A 25,836-nucleotide genomic window follows, 5' to 3' on the forward strand; every position below is an offset into this window, starting at 1 on the left:
AGGAAAAATATGTGTGCAAGTTGAAGAGATCCTTGTATGGTTTGAAACAGTCCCCTCGTCAGTGGAACAAGAGGTTTGATTCATTTATGTTAGCACACAGTTTTAAAAGATCTAAGTATGATAGCTGTGTTTACATCAAGCATGTTAATGGATCACCTATATATTTGCTGTTATATGTTGATGATATGCTGATTGCTGCCAAGAGCAAGATTGAAATCACTAAGTTAAAGAAGCTATTGAGTAGTGGTTTTGATATGAAAGATCTTGGTAGTGCTAAGAAAATTCTTGGTATGGAAATTAGTAGAGACAGAAAATCTGGTTTGCTATTTCTTAGTCAACAAAATTATATCAAGAAAGTTCTTCAGCGTTTCAACATGCAAAATGCTAAGGTTGTTAGTACCCCTATTGCACCTCACTTTAAGTTGTCAGCTACTCAGTGTCCTAGTACAGATGCAGAGATTGAATACATGTCAAGGGTTCCTTATTCTAGTGCTGTTGGGTCTTTGATGTATGCCATGGTTTGCTCTCGTCCAGATTTGTCATATGCTATGAGTCTTGTTAGTAGATATATGTCTAATCCTGGCAAAGAACATTGGAGGGCAGTTCAGTGGATTTTCAGGTACCTCAGAGGCACAGCAGATTCCTGTTTAAAGTTTGGAAGAACTGATAAGGGTCTTATTGGCTATGTGGATTCTGATTATGCTGCTGATCTAGACAGGCGAAGATCACTTACAGGTTATGTGTTTACTGTTGGCAGTTGTGCTGTGAGTTGGAGGGCTACTTTACAGTCAGTTGTTGCTTTGTCTACTACTGAAGCAGAATATATGGCTATTTGTGAAGCGTGCAAAGAATTAATTTGGCTGAAAGGTTTGTACGCTGAGCTTTGTGGAGTTGAATCTTGCATAAGTTTGCACTGTGACAGTCAAAGTGCAATTTACCTCACTAAAGATCAGATGTTCCATGAGAGAACTAAGCACATAGATATCAAGTATCATTTTGTGCGTGATGTGATTGAAGAAGGTAAGCTGAAGGTATACAAAATTAGTACTCATGATAATCCTGCTGATATGATGACAAAGCCTGTTCCTGTTGCTAAGTTTGAGCTGTGCTCAAGCTTAGTTGGTTTAATTGGATAGTCCAAGAGACTATTGTTGGCACCAGTGGTTTTCTATCTTTGTTATGTTCAGGATGAAGGGTTGATTTATGATACAAGATGAATTTGTCTCAAGGTGGAGTTTGTTGGAGTTGTTCCAAATTCACTCCAGGATATAGGCCAGGCTTCTGACGGAGCGAAGCGGAGGCCCGTCGCCGGAGGCTTGGGCCGGAGCGTAGCGGAGTCTGAAGCTGGCCCATCGGGTCTCGCCCCTGTGTTCGGGGGGTGCGGGGGGCGGAGCCCCCCGCGGTACGGTACGGTATATATACCCTTGCTAGGGTTTCGTGGAGACTTGATTCTCTTGTAAGCCGCCATAGGCGTGTAACCCAAAACTCTTGAGATAGTGAGATTGTTGCTGGCTGGTGCCCGTGGTTTTTCCCCTTCACATCGGAGGGGTTTTCCACGTTAAATCGTATGTCTCCTCTGTGGTTTGATTCTTTACTTCATATTCCTATACGTCGTTCATAACAGGTGGAACTGAAGATGCTGGCAGACATGGTGATAGAGTGGGTGGCTCCAACTCCGGATGCTAGCTGCTGTGGAATGGACAAAATAAATAAATCTGATAATAAATATTGGAAGTTGATCGAGTGGATATATGATAGGTAATGATGGAAACTGAAATCATATGACGAACGTACCGATTAACTGGATGCATGATCGATTGAGCTTGCGATTGGGCATTGGTAGCTCATTCATTCATCTGAGGTAGCTCTCGATGACGACCCGCTCGCGGTGCGAAGCGAAACGCCGGGGGAAGCCTGGGCTCGCAGCTGTCGCGGTGCGGGGGTGCGTCGTCGTCCTGGTCCCAGCTCAGCTTGTCCCACCACGTCTGCTCGCCGCTCACCTTCACGGCCTTGTGTGGTTGTCGGTGGAAGCGCGGGAGGTGGCGCAAGCTCCAGCAGCCGCGGACGTGGAGCTCCTCCCACGCAGGCGCTGTTAGCATGGGGTTGTCGACGTGGAGATGCTCCAGCAGTGGCAGCTCCTGGAGCCGTATCCTCCGGAGACATGGGAGCTTGTAATCACCAGAAGAAGAGCCGCTGGCGTAGAAAATTGCCTTGAGGTTTTAGCAGAAGATGTCCAGTATCTCAAGTCTTGGTAGCTCACAGTCACCTGGCACGATGCCCTCCAACCTCGGGCAGTACTGTAGGGCGAGATGCTTAAGTGCAAAGAAGTGACGAGAATAATACAATGATGTTTTGCTGTAGAAATGGGTGAGACTTTTGAGATGGGAGACAAATGCATTCTTCGGATACTGCATCGCCGCGTCATTAAAGACACGCACTGTCTTATGGCACCATCGGAGCTTGCATTCCTCCAGCTCATCCAAAACACTAAGATCACTGAGACAGGAGACATGAGTATCACCCAACATGCTAATTGATTTGGTGACTTTCAGAAGATATGTCAGACCACGGGGATACCGATCAGCAGCTGAGATCTCCACGTGACGCTTGGTCACCCGAAAGGGAGGTACGTCATCCATTGACACCATAGAGACTCCGTCGGTCAGATACAGACGGTTTACATCAGCTAAGCTGGTGGTGCCATCTGAACCTTGTTGATCATCACCATGTCCTCTTCATCCTTTAACTTGCTGCTTGTGGACTTGCATGATGTAACTCGAACATAGAAAGTTGTCAAAAGTTCTCCAGCCCTTACTGAATTCATGGTGTCATAACCGAAGCTATAAAACAATCTGGAATCACTTATGCACACCTGAGCACCTTGTGGATGATCCGAATGATTAATGGTTCTGTTTGAGCACTGATCCAAGCAAAACACATCCGGGAGTCTCTGCAGCTTATGCCAAGGAAATCGTCTCAGGGAAGGAACACCCAAGAGAAGCAATTTTCTAAGCTCTGGCAGATTAGGGATGCTGTCTGGGAGCTCCTTGATAGCCGTAGCAGATAGATCAAGCTCCTCCAAAGCACCAACCTCCTTAATGTCAACAAGCTCCAACTTTCTACATCCACGCAAGGACAGTCGCCTCAACAACAAGTTCTTGTTCTCAATTAGCTTCAGTGATCGAAGATTCTTCATCTCTTCAAATATCTCCATAGGAAAAGATTTTATTTGAGTCCCTGTGAGCTCGAGTTTTGTTAGACTAGACAAAGCACCAACGGAAGGTGGCAATTCCTCAAGGTTGGAGCACTTGACAAGCAAGAGCTCTTGCAGATTAGGCATGCTACAGAAGATGTCGTTGTGGAATGTGTTTATATTTGAGTAGGAAAGATCAAAGCAGAGCAAGTTGAGATTTTTGCTGCTATTGATTTTATTGAGAGTAATTTCAGTGTTGGGGAAGCTGAATGGACTCGTGAGGTTAAAGCAGCCCCTAAGGGAAAGGTACTGGAGTTCTTGGAGGCAGCAGATTGATGGAGGAAGTGATTTTAGTGGAGCGTAGGACAGATCAAGGGCATGAAGACAGGGGAGTTTGGCAAAGAAATGATCGGATTCAAGCTTCATGAGCAACCTTGATTGCTGTGAGCAATGCCTTAAAATGAGTGTTGTTGGGCCACTAGCTCCGTAGCTCAACCATTCCCTGCTTAAATGCCATCCTTGGTCTCCCACATGTGAGATCCACTGCATGTGTTCCAACCTAGGATGGTCTCCGTCGCAAAGTTCATCGGTTGTGTGGTGCTCTGCGATGAGGTTGTGACATGCTAGGAAGTGTGCAGCAGATTTTGTGGCTTCTTCAGGTTCAGTCGTCACAGGAGAAAAGGGGATCTCCAGCAAGGAGTACTCTCGGAAAGCTTCAAGGATGAGATTTCCAACTTGGTATATATCACTGTATTTGCCATCATAACTACTGCCTGTAGTCTCCCCCGTTCTTTCTGTGTCGATGACAAGGATGCCTTGTGCAGACCACTGGCGTATCAGCTCATCTGAAGTAATGTCGGCTAATGCAGCAGATCTCTTCTGGCCTCCATCTCCATGAGGCGATGAACAGTGGGGGAAAAGGAGCATGGTGGCGTAGTGAAAGCACCGGACAGCCACGTAGTGAGTAGAGAGTAAGAATCACCATATCATCCCCACTAAAAGATTCGATTAGACAAGGATAATCTGCTGGCTGGCTCCTTCCGTACACATCTTGAGTGGTGGTGGATACGCACCAAAAGGAGCCTTCCCACCCAGGGGCAGGAAAGCATAATCCCTCTGTTGAAGCAGTAAGGTTGATGGGCTTGATGGGCTCGTCGAGGTACTGCAAATAATGATGTTGAAAGATTATTTAAGGACGATGAAGGGTTGAGGCCATAGGTATAGTACCGCAGCTCGTCATCCTCTTCCAAGAGCCTGTCGTATTCTTGGTCGAGTAGCCCGAGCTGCTCCGCCACATTGAAATGCAGCTTGTCATTAATGCTAAGGCTCGTTCCTGCCAGCTGTGCTGCTGCTCGCTTCATGTCCACCTCTATCACGTGGTCATAGGGGACATGTCTCTTGATCTTTACGTCCCGAGTGATGCTTGAGATAGCTCGTGTGAAACATGCTGTGGGTCCAACCCCAACATTCCACATCACCAATGGATACCAATCGAGTTTTTGCTCCAAGTCTCGATATGCAGGGCTCTTGAGATATCCATCCTTAAATAGAAAAAAAGGACCGGTTAAGTGCATGATCAAACAAATAGTTTCCTTCTTTTTTTACACTCCCTTTTCTTTGCCATTATCACGTGGAGTCCTACAGATAGTTTCCTTCTTGTTAATTAGCGAGAAATTTCTACTCCACGTGGAGTACGATTTTCAACACTCTGTGTGAAGACAAGTAATAAACACTTGGGCTGAAGTCGATACTAGATGTTCTTGTTCCTGAACATACAAAATCACCTTTTTGCGCATGTTAATTTTATGGACAAATCTATTTCATGTTAATAATATTTCCGAGTGAAAATGACCCCGTTGGTAGTAGGCATGCGAAAGATAAAGAAATTATTTTTCCCAGTATCATGTTATTCTTTTTCTTAAAAAACAGTATAGACGTAGATGCTCATATATATACACGCACGCACACTCATCATTATGAATATATACATGCTTATCCTATCTCTATGAGCACCTCTAGGATACTGAGCTGAGCCGATAAATCTCAAACTTGACGAGAAGTCAGCATATGTGCTTAATTTGCTGGGCACCTCGTCTACCACAACATTAATTCATAGAACAAATCCAAAAAAATGTGTGCATATGTGCTATTAAACTCGGTGTTGCATAAGATTACTAATGTATATGATATCGAAGCATTAACAAATTATCTCAAATGATAAGGATTCTAAGTGAATTAACTCTCGCATACTATTTATTAACGTCCCATGCCTCATTCACATGCGTACAGATCTTTAATGTCTATCATGATGCAACTCCATGCTGAAAATATGGTAAGCAGAATATCTCACTCTGACTAAGGGTTGCATCATTTGTTTTACCTCGTGATATGTCATAAATTTTTTTATGATACCTTAAATTTCAAAATAGAGAGATCAAGCAAGCGTTCATAAAGTGCGAATAACAGAAGCTTTCTGTAAATTTAAAGAAAATATAGAAATATGTTAAAGATAACATACCAGAAGTTGATACTTCGTAAACGATCACGCCATAAATGCAATGTCTCGGTGTCAACAGAAAATGATGATGCCATGAATTAAGTTTATTTAGTAGAGGACCAAATTTCTTAGTTAACAATACCTGTGAGCAACAAAAGTATTTGCATGAGCTTATTAACACGAAAAGATGGCTAAAAGGACTCAAATGCCCATATAATACTAGGAACACTAGTCCATTAACCCGTGCTCTCGCACGGGCTAGAATTTTAAATGATGTACTATTAATATATTTTATTTGATTAATAAAAAATTACTTATACTAAATTGTGGTTGGTTTACCACGTACTTATACTAAAAGGACATCGCTATGGATTTTGTGGTTGGTTTACCACGTACTCCTAAAGGGAGGGATGCTATTTGGGTTGTTGTAGATCGCCTGAGTAAGGTAGCTCATTTTATTCCTTACCGTTCTACAAATTCAGCAAGTGACTTAGCTCCAATCTATATGCGTGAAATTGTGAGACTTCATGGGATGCCAAAAACCATTGTTTCTGATAGAGATGCTAAATTTGTTTCTATGTTCTGGGAGAGCTTGCAGAGTGCCTTGGGAACTAATGTGATACTTAGCATTGCTTTTCATCCTCAAACGGATGGTCAATCCGAGCGTACAATTCAAACTTTGGAGGATATGCTAAGGTCATGTGTTCTGTCATGGAAAGGAAGCTTGGAGGAGCATTTGCCTCTTGTGGGGTTCGCTTATAACAATAGTTACCATGCTAGCATTTGTTGTGCACCTTTTGATGCCCTTTACGGAAGGAAGTGCAGGTCACCACTTTGTTGGGAAGCAGTGGGTGAAAAGGTAGCTCTCGGACCAGATTGGGTTCTAAGGATGACTGAGCATGTCGCTGAAATTTGGCAACAAATGCTAGCTGCACTGAGCAGGCATAAAAGCTATGCTGATGTTAGGAGGCGAGACCTGGGGTTTCAGGTTGGGGATCAAGTACTTTTGAAGGTTTCTCCTAATAAAGGTGTAGTGAGATTTGGGGTTAAAGGAAAGCTTAGCCCAAGGTATATTTGTCCTTTGCCAATATTGGAACGTGTTGGAAAGTGGGCTTACAGATTGGAGCTACCCAATTCTATGAGAGGTGCCCAATTCTATGAGAGGTGTGCATAATGTATTTCATGTTTCCATGCTGAGAAAATACCTACGGGACCCAGAGCAACATATGACCTTGGAACCAGAAACCATCAAGGAAGACTTGACCTTTGAGGCACGTCCTGTAAGAATTTTAGAGGAGGCTGATAAAGTCTTGTGACGAAGGACGCTCAAGTATCTGAAGGTTCTTTGGACTAATCAGACAGAGTGGGAAGCGACTTGGGAGCTCGAGTCTGTAATGCAGTAGGGCTCCTTCCCGGCTCATTCGGAGGAGCCGTACCAAATGTTTTGTACGAGGAGACTTTTTTCAGTGAAAAACAGACGAGCCGGAGCCATTTTAGAGGAGCCCTGCCAAACACCCCCTAAGTTTGTTCTACCATTTTTGTTGTGTGAAAAAAACCATGATAGAACTACCATATATTGTATTTAGAGAGTGATGTAGGGTCTATTTCATTCAGTTGTAGGCTATGAAAAAACTATTGTGAGCTATGAAAAAGCTATTGTGAGTTGCGCTGTGAAAAATATATAGGCTGTTTGATTGAAATAACTATAAAACATGCTGTCGCGGGGTCAAAACCGTGGTAAGTATTGTTGTTCGTCGGGTGTCACAAAGTGTGAGGTCTCCTATGGCTCGGGTGGACTCAAGAACATAAAGAACTTAAAGATCACACGTGGGACACAGAGGTTTATCCTGGTTTGGGCTATCGGGGCCCTATGTCTAGCAGTTTGATGATCTTTGTATTCAAGAGCACCCAAATCGGGAGGTTACAAAAGAATGTAAGAGAGAGATTTGGCAGGGGATCGCTCGGTGCAGATCCTAGGGTCATCGACGGTGAGGTCTCCTGATGAGGAAATTACTCCTTCGGATGCACCCGCTGATCCTCCAAACAATATGCAAGGTCCAATGACCCAAGCTCGAACGCGCCAGCTAAATTTAGAGGTGAGCTCGTTCTTAAGCGATCCTTTTCATACTTTTGAGAATAGACTACTACCTAATGATGTTATATTTCTTAGGAACATTGGAGAGGGTTATGAGGAACTTGAAGGAAGAGATGGAGGCAAAGATAACCAGCAAGGACGTCCAACACAAGCCGGAGGCCTGGTCCAACATGAATTCGAGTCTGCCATGGCCTCCAGGACCAGTCTACCATAAACTGGTCACCCAGGACGCGTCTGGACTCCGTTTTCGATGATCCACATATGGATGGAAAGATAATTTCATAAGGAAATCAATGGAAGTGGTCCCATATCAAAATCCCTTCAGAATCAACGGGAATCATTGAAACACTTCAGCGTCCAGAATCTATCAGGGTGCTGCGTCACCGTATTTGGTCCAATGGGCCGTGTATCGTCTTTTAGCCCGTTGGGGGTGCGTCCAGGGTAGGCAACGACCCTAAGACCTTTATAATCATATGCCATCGCCATCATTAGGTTTTGAGTTTTGCTTAGATCATTCTGTCCATTGACAGTCGCCGTTTATCGGTTTGTGAGACCCCACTTTGAGAACTAAATCATACAATCTACAGTTTGTCCTAGACTTTGAGCTGCGTACTTTCAAGTTTTTGCTTGTCTTCTTCGTTTCGCAGGCAGGGATTAGCCTTCTTGGTGAGATCAACAGGATTGGTGACACGGTTGATAACCAGAGGAGTTGTGATGCTAAGGTTGCAGGGTTCAGGTCTTTCGATCTGAAGCCGGATCGGTGTGTCGTGCTACGCCTAAAACGATAGTTATTATCAACCTGACAGAAGATCAAAAATCATGTTCCCATCATCTCCCCCTCGTCGGAGAGGAGGAAGACGATGGAAAGGGTGGTGGAGCTCTCGATACTCCTCTCGGAGTGGTTCTGCTCTTGGTGTAGAGCTTGAGCTGTTCGGTGGAGAGGACTCGAATGATCTGTTCTGAATCGTCTTGGTTTCGTCCTTCCCCCTCTGTAGGATCCGACCTCCTCTTTATATATCGAGGTAGGTCGGGTTCATGGCAGTTTGGGGGTCTAGTGTTTGGTCTATGTGCGCTGGACTCCACGAGGGGCTTGCATTTTGACTGTGAGGATTTGTCGGCTTGGAATAGCCTCCACCAGGTGCACCTTCTAGAGTCTTCTTTGGTAGCAAAGGTGTCTGGCTTGAGGGGCTACCGAGCGGACCCGGGAGCCCCAGAAGCTAGCGGAGGGGTTTTGTCCCTTTGTGTCATGCCTCGTACGTGACCCTGTCGGAGGAGAGGTTGACAATGATGCGCCTGCGGTGCGGCGTTGGTGAGCCCCTAGGCCTTGGGTGCTCGGGGCGCTTGCTTCTAGCCCGGGCGTTGGCTTGCACTTGAGGCCGGGGCCTAGGACCAGGTTCGGGCTCTCATCGATCAGGAGGCTGTGGCTCGAGCGAGCCTCCGACCCCCAAGCAGAAGGGGGGTACGTGCTCGGACTCGGCCCAATCCTTAGCCGGAGGGTGCATGCGAGCGCACCTGAGGGGTGTAGCCCCTGAGCGGTCCTGGAGGGATCAGTCGAGGGTCCTTCGGACGGGAACCTCTTATCCAGGGAGTTATATACCCCTATGTTATGACCTCATCACCTACCACCATCTCTTTAACTCCCCTAAAATAGCTATACACTACGCCAGATTTGCACATCACTGCCGGCATCATCACTGCCGGATTTGTGAGAACCGACAGTGATGTACCTTCACTGCCGGTTATGAGCTTGAAAATGAAAAAATGATTGGGGCTGGGCTAAAACCGGCAGTGAAGGACCACATCACTGTCGGTTTGAGGCTTGAACTGGCAGTGTTTTGGTGGCCACTCATCACTGCCAGTTTAAGCCAAGAGCCGACAGTGATTGTGCTCTATCACTGTCGGTTCTAGCCAAGAACCGACGGTGATAAGCCTACAACACAAAAAGGCTACAGCCGTCCTCTCCTTCCTCCTCTCTTCCATCTCGAGAACAGAGGCGCGCGTTTGGACCCTTCCCTCAATTGCTATGGCTACTCTTCACCATGAAGCTAGTGCTTGGATTTTGAAGAATGGCTTGATCTTTTTGCTTTAAGGTTAGTAACAAACATCCACTCCTTTGATTTTGTTGCTTAATTAGCTTCGTTTTGATGGCTACATTGCTTGATTCTCATTCTAGTTCTTCCTCCATTCTAGAGAGCACTTTTCCAATTGGAGATTTGTGCAAGGCTCAAATTGTGGTGAATCCATCATCCAAAAGGTTGGTGTCTATGAACACATTTAAATTCCTAGCTAATTATTCCATGGTGGTAAGGATCATCTTTCTTAGTATGTGATGCTATAATTAGTTCTTAGAAGTAGAGTAGAATAGTTGTTCTTCAATATTGTGCAATAATTGTTTTTTACTATGATTTTCAATTTACAGGGCCGGGCTACCAATTTCAATTTTTCAATAATTAGTGTACAATAATGTTTTCTGAAAATGGTACTTTCGAGCTACAATTGTTGTTCATGAAGCTTGATTTCTTATTAATTCTTTGTAATTACTGTCTCAGTATTTTTTTGTGCAGAGATGGATCGAGAGTGGATGTATCTGTCCTGAACAGACAAGCGGTACATGCAAGGCATCAGCCAGTTTATCACCGATGCCAAAGCCCATGCTGGGAATGATAACCCTGTGTTCTACCCATGCAAAGATTGCAAGAATCATAGGAACTTTCGTCAAATTGAGTCTATACGATCGCACTTGATTACTAGGGGGTTCATGCCAAACTATACGATATGGACTATGCATGGCGAGGTTGGTGTGAATGTTCTGCGGGAAAACAATGATGATGTGGACATGCCTGACGTAGCCATCCACGATGCTGACGAGGAACCCGGTGTCAACACGGAACCTATGGCCACAGTTAATAATGTGTTTAGGAACACGCTAGCTGACAACACCGAGGATAACGATGGTATTTCTCAGCTGCTACATAATGTAGAGACCGGATGTCTTAGTGAAAGACAGCTGAGAAAGCTAGAGAAAATGAGACAAGATGGCAGAACACCATTGTATAGGAATTGTCCAATGAGCAAACTGGAAGCCGACATCATGCTGTTAGAGTTCAAATCGATAAACGGATTGAGTGATAAAGGCTTCGATCAGTTGTTAGGTATAATAAGGAAAATGCTCCTAGAAAAAAACGAGTTGCCAGAAAAGACATACATGGTCAAGCAAATGATCTTCCCCATCGCCTCGAGGTTGAAAAAATCCATGCGTGTTCCAATGATTGCATATTGTACCGTGGAGAAAAATACAAAGACTTGGACAAGTGCCCCAAGTGTGAAGCCCCACGGTACAAAGAAGGGCCGTTAGATGAGGGTACCAAGACCAGAGGAGGTCCCATAAAGGTCGTTTGGTATTTCCCTATAGCTCCCCAGGTGCATAGGTTGTTTGCATGTGCAAAGTCAGCCAAGATGTTGCGCTGGCATGGCGAAGAGCGTAAGAAAGATACAATGATGAGGCACCCTGCCGATGGGCATGATTGGAGGACTATCAATACTATGTTCTATAAGGACATTGGTGGAGAGGTAAGGCACCTTTGGTTTGCTTTGAGCACAGATGGGATGAATCCTTTCGACCAGGTTAGAAGCAATCATAGCACCTGGCCAGTGACGCTCTGTATATACAACCTTCCACCTTGGGTCTGTATGAAGCGGTCGTACATCCAGATGCCACTACTGATCCAAGGGTCAAGACAGCCTAGGAATGACATCGATGTGTTTCTGGAACCAGTGATCCATGAACTAGTGGAGATGTTTGAAAAGGGTGTGCCGGATGTTTGGGACGAGTACAAAAAGGAACATGTCATGATCAAGGGAGTACTTATCACTACAATCACCGACCTACCAGGTCGAGGTTCGTTGTTCGGAGAGAAGACAAAAGGCTATACTGGATGTGTCGAGTGCTTGGACGACACCGATGCGGTAAATCTGCCAAATAACTCAAAGATAGTTTATATGGGACACCGTAGGTTCCTATCTAAGGATCACCCTTATTGTAGGAACAGAAAAGATTTCAACGGTACTATTGAGAAACGCTTAGCTCCAAAATATCGAGACGGGCCTGCGATACTTCAAGAACTCAACAAACTGGAGGTTGTCCTTAGGAAGGGGGACAATGCAGTAGTAGCGCCTGATGGGAGCGTTTGGGAGAAAAAATCGGTTTTCTGGAAACTACCTTACTGGCCATTTCTGAGTGTACGCCACTGTCTTGATCCCATGTACATCACTAAAAACGTGTGCGCTAACACTCTTAACACCTTGATGGACATCGGGGGACATCGAAGGATTCACTAGCCACACGCCTGGACATGCAACACTTGGGAATCAGGAAGGAGCTGCATCTCATGAAGCTAGAGAATGGCCAGTTCGAACTTCCGGTTGCGTCATGGACATTGAAGAAGGAAGAAAAGCGTGCGCTTATTTCTTTCTTCAATGAACTCAAAGTCCCGACGGGCTACTGTGTGAACCCGAAGAGGCTACTGAACATGAGAGAACTCAAGTTCAACTATGGCCCTATGAAGGCCCATGACTATCATGTCATTATGACTCAGCTGCTCCCTATTGCCCTGCGTGGTATCCTCCCCCCAAAGGTCTGCGCCCCAATCATAAAGCTTTGCTCGTTCTTCAATGCGATCTCAAAAAAGGTCATTGATGTGTCCACGCTAGAGCAGCTGCAGCGGGACATAGCCGAAACTCTCGTTAGGCTTGAGATGAATTTCCCGCCGACTTACTTTGATATCTCATTGCATCTGCTCATTCATCTTGTTGACCAAATTAGAGCCCTTGACCTAATATACCTGCATCAGATGTTTCCTTTCGAAAGATTGATGAAAGTTTTCAGTAGGTATGTTAGGAACAGATTGAGGCTAGAAGGGGGCATGGTTGAAGGATGGTCAACGGAGGAGGCCATTGAGTTCTGCACATATTATCTAGACATCAAAAGGGTCGGAGTTCTAGAATCTCGTCATGAGGGAAGACTACATGGCAAAGGAACGATCGGAGAGAAATCTATTATAGTAGACGACCCTATTTCTTTTAGACAGACACAGTTCGCTGTTCTCCAACAAGCTGAGGGTGTGATGCCATACATTGATGAGCACAGGCAATCGCTGCAAACTCTATATCCGAGCAAGTCACAGGCTTGGCTGGATAAAAAACATAAGGAGGAATTTGTCAGCTGGTTGCGACGTCGCTTGCTTGGAATAAAGTTGGGTAATCATCTGGATGCCTTAGCCAAGGGATCTTCGGGTACATATCTTAAGTACCAAGGGTATAAGATCAATGGATTCATATTTTACACAAAAAGCAAGATGGAAAGAGAACATACCAAAATTGTGGTGTTCGTTTTGATGCTCACGACAAGAATGGCAACGTGCAGGCGACATACTATGGTTTCATAAAGGAGATATGGGAGCTAGCCTACGGTCCGTTGAAGGCAGCTCTTTTTCGCTGCCAGTAGGTCTGGCTCGAGGAAATCAACACTGACAGCGAAAGGTTCACTACCGTTGATATCACTAAGACCGCATACAGAGACATGTGAGCTCAGTTTTTTCAACCCTGTGAGGGGTTCAAATCATCGAAACCATATCCACGGGACAGGAATACAGAGCCCGGGCATGATAAGCGCCCAATTAAGTGCCGTGCGTATTTGTTTAGAGGCACTTCGACGTATTTGCTATGATGTGCCTGATTTCTCGCACTTCAAGGCACTTGCTTTGAATGCCGGTGATATCCCCATCCCACAAGCAAGCGAATGGTTTGCGAGCTACAATCATGTGGATGTGGTAAAATGGTCACTTATACCTGAGTCGTGGTTATTTGTTGTTTAATATTGTAATAACATTCTCTAATTTTTTTATTTTTCTCCACATGCAGATTGCGCTACAGGACCTTACCTATGCTGCATGTGGTTTGTGGGCCGTTCTAGACCAAGCTACGGAGCAACTCGGGTACGATTGGGACTTCTGCAATGGAAACCTCGGCCAGCTCACTATAGAAGGATGCCAGTACTGCATAAGGATTATTAATAGGGGCAGTGGTCATTCAGTAGGTTACATCTATGGCCGACTATTCTTTCGGTATTGTGAGGCACGAGAGAGTGCACTCATACGGGCATTGGACTTCATCGATACAAGCGGATACATAATCCATGACATCAATTACCATATATGGCTATAGAGGCATGTTAGTGTGCGTGGCCCGATCGATCCCGGCAGTGATTCCGATAGTAATTAATGTTTATTTAGCTAGGTTTTCAAAGTCGTAGTTTAATTGGGTTCTAATTTTAATATGTACGGCTTTATGTGTTTAATTATTGTCATGCATGCAATTCATGTAACATTCCGGTGTCGTATTTGTATCAAAATTATTCTCAGCCTTGCACGTGCCATGTGTGAAGGAAGCACCAAGTTTGGGATTTTTCGGAGATGGTTTGCAACTTTCTGAGGTTTAATTGAATTTCCGCGCGACGACACCGTTTAATTATAGGTTGAACCGAGTCTACCCACGAAAAGATCCGGAATGGTGCCAAACTTTTACACAGGCTCTAATGTGCCCTAGGGATAAGAATTTTGTGGAGGTGGATGAAAAAATCTATTGGGTCCAAGATAAAATTCACCCTCTTTTGTCTCATTTATCACAGAGAAAAATATAATAAATAAAAAAATGAACAGAAAAACCTAAGATCCTGTGTGGGGTCTTAATTTGGGTGTACATGCTTGCCAAAAAAATTTTAAGCTATTTCGACATAGGTGAAGTATACATGCTTCACAGAGGTACATGTGCCCTTTCATCGAACCATGACTATACACATAGGTTATCAAGGTTTCTATAGTTCATAGGCATTCCGGTGTCGTATTGGTCTTAAACTTTTTTTTGGCTTGCACGTGCCACGTGTGAAGGAAACACCAAGTTTAGGATTTTCCGGAGAATGTTTGCTACTTTCTGAGGTTTAATTGAATTTTCGCGCGACGAGACCGTTTAATTATAGGTTGAACTGAGTCTACCCACGAAAAGATCCAGAATGGTGCCAAACTTTTACACAGGCTCTAATGTGCCCTAGGGATAAGAATTTTGTGGAGGTGGATGAAAAAATCTATTGGGTCCAAGATGAAATTCACCCTCTTTTATGTCATTTGGCACAGAGAAAAATATAATAAATAAAAAAATGATCAGAAAAACCTAAGATTCTGTGTGGGGTCTTAATTTGGGTGTACATGCTTGCCAAAAAAAAAATTAAGCCATTTCAACATAGGCGGAGTATACATGCTTCACAGAGGTACATGTGCTCTTTCATCAAACCATGACTATACACATAGGTTATCAAGGTTTCTATAGTTCATAGGCATTCCGGTGTCGTATTGATCTCAAACTTTTTCTTAGGCTTGCACGTGCCACGTGTGAAGGAAACACCAAGTTTGGGATTTCCGGAGAAGATTTGCTACTTTCTGAGGTTTAATTGAATTTTCGCGCGACGAGACCGTTTAATTATAGGTTGAACTGAGTCTACCTACGAAAAGATCCGAAATGGTGCCAAACTTTTACACAGGCTCTAATGTGCCCTAGGGATAAAAATTTTATGGAGGTGGATGAAAAAATCTATTAGGTCCAAGATAAAATTCACCCTCTTTTGTCTCATTCAGCACACAGAAAAATATAATTAATAAAAAAATAATTAGAAAAACCTAAGATCCTGTGTGGGATCTTAATTTGGGTGTACACGCTTGCCAAAAAAGATTCAAGCCATTTTAACATAGAAATACATATGCTTCTATTTATTCAGTATATAAAAGAATTTTTTTTAATATATATAAACATCACTGTGGGTTTCAAGAAACTGACAGTGATGAGAAGAAACCGACAGTGATGCTTGTTATCACTGTCGATTTATTTTGAAAACCGGTAGTGATATATAAAAAATTAAAAAAAAATGTGCCAGCCCTCGGTTTTGAGCTCGGGTCTCGGGCTACAGAGTTCAGATACTTAACCGCTGCGCTAGTATAGAATGTGTGCCATGGTTTATTTATTTTATCTTTTTGACCTTTAGACCGCTTAATAAATTATAAAATTAAACCAAAAAAATTGGGCCGCACGGGATTCGAACACGGGTATCAGGGGCTAAGTTACGAGGTCCTAACCGTTGAGCCAGTAGGAGGTATTAGAAAGAAGTGGAAAAGATAAGTTACTTATTCTGTAACGGCTACATGGAAATCACTGCCGGTTTAAAGAATGGCCCGACAGTGATGTACCCCCATCACTGTCGGTTCCTACTTACAACCGGCAATGATGTAACCGCATCACTGTCGGTTTCTAATTAGAACCGGTATGGACGAGGTCTGGTATAAAAGGCTGCCGCGGGTTGAAATTATCCAAATTTCAACCCCACGCCAACCGTTCCCCGCGCTCCTCTTCTTCGTCACCGACGCCCGTGCACCGCCCCACGTCGGAGCACCCATCCACCGCCCCCCGCGCCACCGTTCCCAGCCCCGCGCTCCTCTTCTTCGACGCCGACACCCGTGCACCGCCCCACGCCAGAGCACCCATCCATCACCCCCCGCGCCGCCGTTCCCAGCCACACGCTCCTCTTCTTCGACGCCGACGCCCGTGCACCGCCCCACGCCGGAGCACTCCCCACCACGCCGGAGCACTCCCTACGCCGTCCACCGCCCCACGCCGGAGCACCGCCGAGGCCTTAAGGAGCACGCGGACAACTGCTTTCCCACCTCCACTTTGAGTGCGTGGCTCACTGCCCGCTAAGTGTTTGATGAAATGAAATGCCCTACGGTTGTTGACTTCCCAATAGCAGCTGAAATGGACTTCGTAATAGCTAGTCTGGTTCTGGTGTTATCTACAATCTCATCTTAATTAATTTTACAATCCTTAGGTTTATTGAATCCCTAGCTAGGATCTGACCTTGATATGGTCCTTGAAATATATTTGTAGAAACTTTCTGGTGTTTTGATAGAGTCCTACTTTATTTGACCGGTCATGTTGGTTAATTACAATGACTTGCCTATTTCCTTTCTGTTGTAGATGTTTTGCTTTGACCTTTCATCCAATATTCTCTTATATATACTACAAGAAATTATTTATTTCTTGTATAAGTTTTAGTATATTTTAAAAATAATGCTATTTTCAAAGACCTGTTGTCACAGTCCTAGACCGCCAAATCACACTAGAGCAATATTTGATTGTTTGGGGATTCAATCTTAGGGGGAATATATAGCATGCTTAAAAAAGGCATCTATAGATGTTTGTTCCAGAAAAAAAATTTAAAAACAACTTTTAAAATTGGCTCGGCAGTAGCCACAAGTATGATTACTAAACCACATTGATCTCCGAATAATAAACAGTCCAATTATTGAGGTAATTTTTTATCATGTCAAGGACAAAGAACATTAAATAGATTTAGTTTGACCATATAACTTGAATAATAACTCTTGTTCAGTGAGTTACCATTACCACTTACCACATGCCTAATTTGCATAAATGTATAGGCAACCATGGCATGATATATAGTGCATGTTGGTCACATGCCTGTGATTTATCGAACCTGGGAAGATTGCTATGCTCAAGTCAATCGCTACCCTAGTAATTTGCACAAAAAATACAACACAGAAGCTGAAGCTTTGAGGGCCTACTATAGTCATCCAGCCTACCTTGCAAACCATGGGCAACCGGCCTACTATGGTCCAATGAATGCAAACCATGGCCATCCGCTGGCACTGGAGATCGAAGAGAAGCTACCCGCCGGAGATGTGAAGATTAGAAGAATTGCTCCTTGGTCTTGGAAAGATGTCATGCTTTTATTTATGGATATGGTCATCGCTTTTCTTATTTGGAAGTTTATGTAGGCTTAGTTTCGTAGAAGAGTAGGTGGACTTTGTTGTATGTGGTCAATCAAACAATGAATTTGTTCTAGGTAAACATATGCTATTATTTGACTTTGTTGTATGTAGACTTATTATTAGACTATGTATTAAACATATTATATATATGAACATATGCTATTAGTAGTTGTCCGCGGCCAAAACTAACCACGATCGTGTCACAGCCATGACTCATCGTCGCTTGTTACCCCGTCGCCGAATAACTGATCGGCAACAAGAAGCAGCTGATATCGCTGGGACGGGAGAGCCGCATGATCTGACAAACGGTGACGGTGTCAATTAGGTCGGTGAGAATGAGCAGCCATGGACCCCGTCCGGCCTGCTCGATCTGGGTCAAAATGACCAAGATGGCAGGTAACTTTGGTATCATGTCACTATGTAGCCACACACGCTAATCAATTGAGAGGGTCATAGCTTACTTGGTGTCTCTAGCAGGAGCCAGAGGGTTCGGGTAGCAAGAAGGCCAGATCCAAGCGAGGCGTGTCAAAGATTCCTGTTGGTAGGAATGCACACTGGCACATTACTGAGTTCGATGAATTCGGGGATCCACTCTCACCACCTATAGCTTTGACCAAATACAAGGCTATCCTCGGGTTACTTGTTAGGGACTTCATCCCGATTAAGTACAGGAAGTGGATTGGGAAAGATGATGACCGATGGAGGGTTCCCGAAAGCGAGAAGGATTACATATGAGATGTCAAGATCCCAGAATATTTCACTTTCCCAGCCGAGTATGATAGGGAGTTAGTCAAGAAAAAAGCAAAAGAAATCATGGGGACATGCTTCAAGAATTTCAAGGGGACATTGTACAAGAATTTTGTCCTCCAAAATAAAGAGCCAGATTTCGATGGTGGACAGTTTAGCAAGCAGAAGGACTTCTGGTAGAATTTCAAGAAATACAGGTTATCCGAGGAGTACTTAGAACTGAGCAGGAAGAATAAGGAGAATTCACAGAAAGCGACGAATCCTCATCATCTCGGCTCTCGTGGCTACACCAAAAAGATGCCAGAATTTGAAGCAGAACTTCAAAAAATGGATCACCTTGCTAAGGAAGGCGTTCAGGTTGAGACCGTCGATTGGGAGCCCAGATCGGTATTATACTATATGGGGAGAAATGTACGGCACGCCGAGGATGGGAGCTTTAGCTCCTCAAATCAACCCATGAGCGAACTCATCTAGAGGATCTCCCAAGTAACTGAGGAGGTGAGGCAAGGGACTCACACTTCTAATAGGGAGAAAGACGTGCTCACCCAAGCACTCGGAACCAAGGAGCACCCTGGTCGCACAAGAGGAACCGGTGTTGTTCCTTGGAAACTAGCATTCCCCCAAGAATTTAACACTTACCGGAGCCGCTCGAGGGGTAGAGCGAAACATGAGGCAGAGTATTTGAGGAGACTAAAAGAGATGGAAGATAGAATAGAAGCATGGATTGAGGCGACCATTGAAGCGCGAGTCGAGCAAATTTTGCTATCCAAGGGGTCAGTAGTACCACAAAACCCTACTCCTAGTGCCTTTAGCCCACAGTTTAGGGGTCGCAGTAGCTGCGGATCGACCCCGCTCGATGAAAAAGAGGCGAATGTGCCTCATTCGGTGGATGACATCATTGAACCCATCAATGTCAGGTTGTACATCCGTCAGGAATGGACAAAGGACAAGGTGGCACTCAGCCAGGCCTGGCCTACGGGAGATGGGACAATTAATGGTTGTCCAATTCCACTAGGGTACGCTCGCGTCACCATTGATAGAATACTTGATAAAAAGTTTAACAAGATACCCATTGAGTACCCCGTAGCGGAAGACAGGTCAAAACTTGGTCAAAACAAGGGCTCTCAAGTGTCCTGGCGCAAGTGCTTCATTAAGCTTGACCATCAATTGTCCTCTGATGATGAGGACGACTGTGAGTCTTCACCCACCTGCGATGATCACTCACCATCTCCCAACAGAGATCACTCCCCTCCTCATCCAGAGCCATCACCCCCAAGAAGACAGAGGTCTCCTTCTATTCCTCCTCATCCGACTCCATCTTCATCAGCCCTGAGAAAAGAGACACCTCCTCCTCCTCCTCCCCCTCCTCCTCCATCTTCATCAGGGCCGGGAAAATAGAATTCTCGTCGTCATCCTCCTCTTCCACCTTAGCCCAAAACAAGATCAAGGACATCCTTGCAGTCGCAGAAAAGGTCCTTGGATTCGGTCGCTAATGCTCCCAAAGTGGACCAACAGAAAAGAAAAAGGCCGTTCAGTGGCAGTGTTACCACCTTGATGAAAGAAAAATTTACAGCACACATCTCGAAGGAAGATTGTGTTGGTTTCTTCAATCTCTGTGCCTCACTGCCTTCGTATATGTTGAAGTCCGAATTCGAAAGGCAAACACAGAATAAATACGCTACAACAAGAGGCGAAGAAATACACAATAAAGATTTAAGGAACATACAGAAGTACATTGAAGACAACCCAGGATTAACCATGGAAGAGGCTACGAACATCTATTATGATGTACAAGGGACGGGAACACCGGCAATGAAGTATGAAAGGGGCAATCTTTTGGTTCCCGATGACGAGCATAAAAATCTAACAACATATATGCGCCAGTTGCATGAATATTACATGGCTCAAGCAACAGAGACGGACGACTTTGGTTTTGAGGTTATTATCCGTTCGCCACATGTTTTCCATTATTCCAAAGAAGAGAAGTTTGATGTCGAGTGGGAGTGCTTGTTCCAGCTATACCAGAAACGCGATCTCGATGTTCAAATGTTGACGCTATGGACTATGTAAGTACCCTACACCCGCGATATTACAATTAACTACTCTCTCGAGACAAATTATTAACTTTTGAGCACTTCCCATGATTTTATGTAGGTGTATATCAAAATTTTGCATTGTAAAAAGCAAATGGGATTACATAGGCTTCTTGGACCCCTTGCGAGTCAATGAGAGGACATGTCTAGGCCTATATGGATGTGACGTGGAAGACCTGAAACAGAGATTGATTGCTGTTTTCGATGAATTCATGATGAAGAAGAAAACCCACATACTTCTAGCCTACAACTGCGAGTATGTGTTTTCGGCTTTTAATTTTATGCTTCTTTTTTCGTTAAGATTATTCGATAATTAGGATTCTGTGATTGTAGCAACCATTTCGTCTTCATTTGTGTCAATCTTGCCAAAAATCTGATCGAGGTGTGGGACTCAAAGAAAAAAACCACTTCATCATCTAGATGCACCGGTGGCAGTGCTGAATTAGTAAGCGATCCTAATAACATATTATTTTCTAGTCACACATACCGCTTTCTAATGTTTCTCCCTTTAATGTTGCTCAGTGTCCGAAGAAGGCATATCGGTGGGACGCAGGTCCCATTCAAGGTTGTCGAAATGGAGGGGAAGTACCTGTCACAACCGGCGGGAAACAATGAATGTGGGTTTTATGTAATGTGGGCAATGCTTCGCTACATCAGCGGGAAATCGAAAGAAGCCGATAAGTTGGTGTGTATAATCCCCATTTTATTTATATCTATTAATAATTCAACAAAATGATTTACTATTCCTCTTTGGATATCATCTATTTTGAACAACAGCGCAAGAAATATAACCACAAAAGGCTGTTAGACATGGAGATCGTCGCACTATAATCGGAGCTCGCAAAGTTCATCTTAGCCGAGGTATTGGAAAAAGATGGAGTATTTTCCATTGCATAATCCGTGAGGTACAAGGACCAGTATGGCCTAGAGCGGCTCGCCAGATTATTGTAAGAAGTCCGATAAGCATTGCACAATCTGTGAAGTTCGAGAACATTTCCAGATTATGGCCCAGAGGGATCGAGATCTGGATAAGAACATTTGAACTGTAACCGTAACATTTGTAATATTTAATATTGATGGACCTATCGTCTACTTAGCGTATATAAAGCGAAACCCGATTCCACAAAAAAATATAAATTAAAATCAATTATAAAACAATAAGATGCGAATGGGCCATCACTGACGGTTGGCAATGAACCGGTAGTGTTGTCTTGCTCAACACTGCCGGTTTTGAGCCATGAACCGATAGTGTTGTCTTTCTCAACACTGCCGGCTTGAACCATGAACCGACAGTGTTGTCTTGCTCAACACTGCCGGCTTGAGCATAAACCGACAGTGTTGTCTTGCTCAACACTGCCGGCTTGTGCCATGAACCGACAGTGTTGGATTGCTCAACACTACCGGCTTGAGCCATGAACCGACAGTGTTGTCTTGCTCAACACTGTCGACTTGAGCCATGAACCGACAGTGTAGGCTTGCTCAACACTGTTGGCTTGAGCCAAAAACCGACACTCTTGAAGCAACCATCACTGTCGGTTGGGACTACAAACCGGCAGTGTTGTTCAACTAGACACTGTCGGGTGGAGCCAGGAACCGACACTATTTCCTGTAGATTAGTGTCGGTTTTTAAGAACCAACAGTGATGTCAACCCCCCATCACTGCCGGTATGCCACTGTCGGTTCAAAATCCGGCAGTGAAGGGGGTTTTTGCACAGGCAGTGATGTCCAGATCTGGGGTAGTGATAAAACGTCTCTCTATTCCCATCCACTTGGAAAAGGTATAAGACAGAAGTAGAGTCCAAGGTGCTACGAAAATTATGCTACGCGAAAGCGGGTGCTTCTAGAAAATAGCTCTGGTTGTACTCATTTGGCTGGCTTTTTTGCTTTTTGGTAGCAAAAGCACTTTTTAGTAGCTGAACCAAACATAGTTGTCGCAGTCTTTCTGTTAGAGCATGTTCAAAAGGCTTTGTCAAACTCACTCTCTACATCATCAATTAAGGAGTCATTTAAATAAAAGATGCTCTCTATATCTTTTCACCCTCTAGTAGCTTCTCTATATTTTGTCTACACTCTAGAGAGCTAACCCCATTCTCTATCTTTTGCTAGTGAGAAATCTAGAATAGATGATGGCAACATTTGGAGATAGAATTAAAGATGTACGTTGGAGGGCATTTTTTTCACCAAAACCTCTATTATAAGGATTTTTTTAAAGCGTGCTATAGCACGCGCTTCATTAAGTGGAATTGTGAAACAATACAAGCTCCGTAGCCTTCATCACGGCGAGATGCTGTTTGGGAATAGGGGCGCACACTGGACACAGATCACCACCAGGCGGTGGAGACTAACGGCTGTACTAACTAAGTAACGATTGGCGCGACGTTGCCTCTAGGAGTTGGCTGCGTGGGTCAAGTCACCTGAGCGGTGAGTGACGCCAGACTCCCATACCCGGATATAAAGAGGCTCTTGGTTTCTTGGAGTTCCTCGTAGTGGAGAGTAAGAAGTGTGGTTTTGGAGAGTGAAAAAGATGGAGAGTGATTTAGAAAGTCTATTGCACTTTAATTTTTTTTGTTTTCTAACTTTATGATAAAGAGCCATGTGATGGGAGAGTCTCTTGGAGATGCTATTACAAGTTTTAAAAGGTACCATTAAGAAAATTATTTTGGTCTATGTCAAAAGTATAAATTAAATATTAGTATCTACTCCTATCCTACTAATATATATGATATCCAAGCATTAACAAATTATCTCAAATTATATGGATTCTAAGTGAATTAACCCGCGCATAATATTTATTAACGTCCCATGCCTCACTCACATGTGTAAAGATCTTTAATGTCTATCGTGATCCAACTCCATGCTCAAAATATCGTAAGCAAAATATCTCACGCTGACTAAGGGTTGCATCATTTGTTTTACCTCGTGATATGTCATAAAAAAATTTATGATACCTTAAATTTCAAAATAGAGAGAGTATATAGAGAGATCAAGCTAGCGTTCATAAAGTGCGAATAACTGAAGCTCGCTGTAAGTTTAAAGAAAATGTAGAAATATGTTAAAGATACATACCAGAAGCTGATACTTCGTAAACGATCACGCCATTCATGCAATGTCTCGGTGTCAACAGAAAATGATGATGCCATGACTTAAGTTTGATTAGTAGACGACCAAAATTCTCGGTTAACAAAACCTGTGAGCAACAAAAGTATTTGCCGCAGCTTATAACGTGAAAAGATGGCTAAAAAGGAAATAAAAATAAAAGTAAATTCCACTAGCGGTTGTCGAACCTATCCCGAGTTCTTATCTAGGTCTAGTACTTACGAATTGCATATTCGGTTCCCTAAACTTGTCCCGAATTCTCATGCTAAGTCATGATACTTTCAAATTGCACATTCAGTTCTCTAAACTTGTCTTAAGTTCTCACCATGGTTCCGATAGTTCCAAAATACACACTCAACTTCCTAAACTTGTATTACTATCTATACCATCCTAGTACATCCCCTTCCCCACAATACATGACATATGCCCACCACACTGTGCAAACACACCCCGCTACACCGCGTTCGTCCACCCATAGTGGTGTAGCGCTCAGGGGTCGAGATGTGTGGCAAGAGCTTAGGAAGGATGTGCAGACCTAGCTTCCTAGGACCTGCTACGCCACTTGGCCACCCATGCCATGCTTGCCCTACTGCATGTCCAAGCCAAGCCTTCTCTGTTGCAGTCTTCCTCGATTTCGCTTTTTTGACTCGTTCCTCCTCCATCTCACTGTGGTGTCAGCCCCTGCCTTGCGGCCATTGCATTCAACACCACCACGTCCACACTCCTTCCTCTCCCTCAACTTGTATGAACTCATGCTCATTCTCACCATCTCCTCGCACTTGGTTTCTCACTCTCCTAGTCTTCCTCACCTCCCTCGTCAACAACAGGGCCATCACTACAGTGCCGTTGTAACACGTGGCATGGCAGCGAGGTTGGGCATGGCATGGCCCACTGCACCGACGATACAACATAGGCCGTCGTGGGGTAGTAGGGTGAGCATGGTGCAACTCCACATGGCTAGTGGGTAAGGCGGGCATGTGTGGTGTAGCGGATGTGAGGATGGTAGTGCAGGGGTGTACAACTTTAGGGATATGAGTGTGCAATTTCCAAGTACCATGACCGGGATGAGAATCGGGACGAGTTTAGGTAGTTGAGTGTGCAATTTAAATGTACCGGAACTGTGTGCATATGTAATTTCCAATAATTATTTGACTTTTTAGCCAACGATTATATTGATAAATTTGTTTTTATATTTTTGCAATACATATGCGCACGTACTGGAAGCCATATGCTGGGCATACCTGGCATACCCCTCTAGATCCAATATGGCCCCACATTGGCGCATCCAGAATGTAAGATACAGAATCAGCTCCACATTTTGACCTGTAAAAAAAACACAAAAACATTTTTATGTCTACGTAGTAGCATTATGACTAATTGTGTTGCTTCATATATATGATTTCCTTGCGACAAACTAATTCTACTTACTAATACGGAGTTGTAGACCACATAATAGAAAAAGGGGAAGAACCAGTTATGACCAGAGGTTAAATTTTTCAGTAGGGGCAAATATAGATCAGTTGCCCTATAAATTACTTTTCAAAGAGATAACATCACCACTGATAGGAGCAAGATGCTACTTTACTAATTGATTGACATTTGACAAAATGTCCAAGCGAAATCATTAGCCTATATCAAGTTACCTTCTAAGTCTTTAACAATATCTCGTCATAATCGTTTTGAAATTTTTGTATGAGTTTAGTTAAAATTAATATTAATCAAGAGCCTTCAAAAAAATAATGTTAGTCACTGATGTAGTTATTTTTACCTCTGCTTTTGCCAATGGGGTCGTTGTTTATGGTAAAATTGCCAGGAATAACTTCGTGTGCTATGACGTCACACAATTCCTTCTCCGAAAAATCAATTCTTAAGGCTGAAGGTTGCCACTATATATGTTTTCTCCAGAAGCACTCACTTCTTTGTGACCCTGAGAAAACACGAGCAGCTCACACAGCCATTACATTACTCGGATTTTCTGAGCATTGGTAATAATGAAACAAGGAAGAAGGATATTATTACCTCGTGCTAGAATCGATGATGTTATGTGGATGAAAATCAATTACTCAGATGACTTGGGGGGATTCAGTTTGAAGGAGCTTGTACCATATGTTTGTTTTTGGTATATCCATTTATCTGTTACTAGAAGAAGCAATTACTTGCTAGACATCAAGTACGAAATCATCAAAGAGACAAAAAAAAAATCAATACTATAAGAAGAGTCTAAG

At 43.7% G+C, this 25,836-nt stretch overlaps 1 pseudogene; it reads right to left on the reverse strand.

Annotated features, from left to right (window-relative positions):
• Positions 1 to 1,577: 1,577 nt before the first annotated feature.
• Positions 1,578 to 25,764, reverse strand: LOC136495732 (putative disease resistance protein At4g19050; annotated as a pseudogene).
• Positions 25,765 to 25,836: the final 72 nt, after the last annotated feature.

This window comes from Miscanthus floridulus, chromosome 12 (genome assembly GCF_019320115.1).
Source record: "Miscanthus floridulus cultivar M001 chromosome 12, ASM1932011v1, whole genome shotgun sequence".
NCBI classification, from domain to species: Eukaryota; Viridiplantae; Streptophyta; class Magnoliopsida; order Poales; family Poaceae; genus Miscanthus; species Miscanthus floridulus.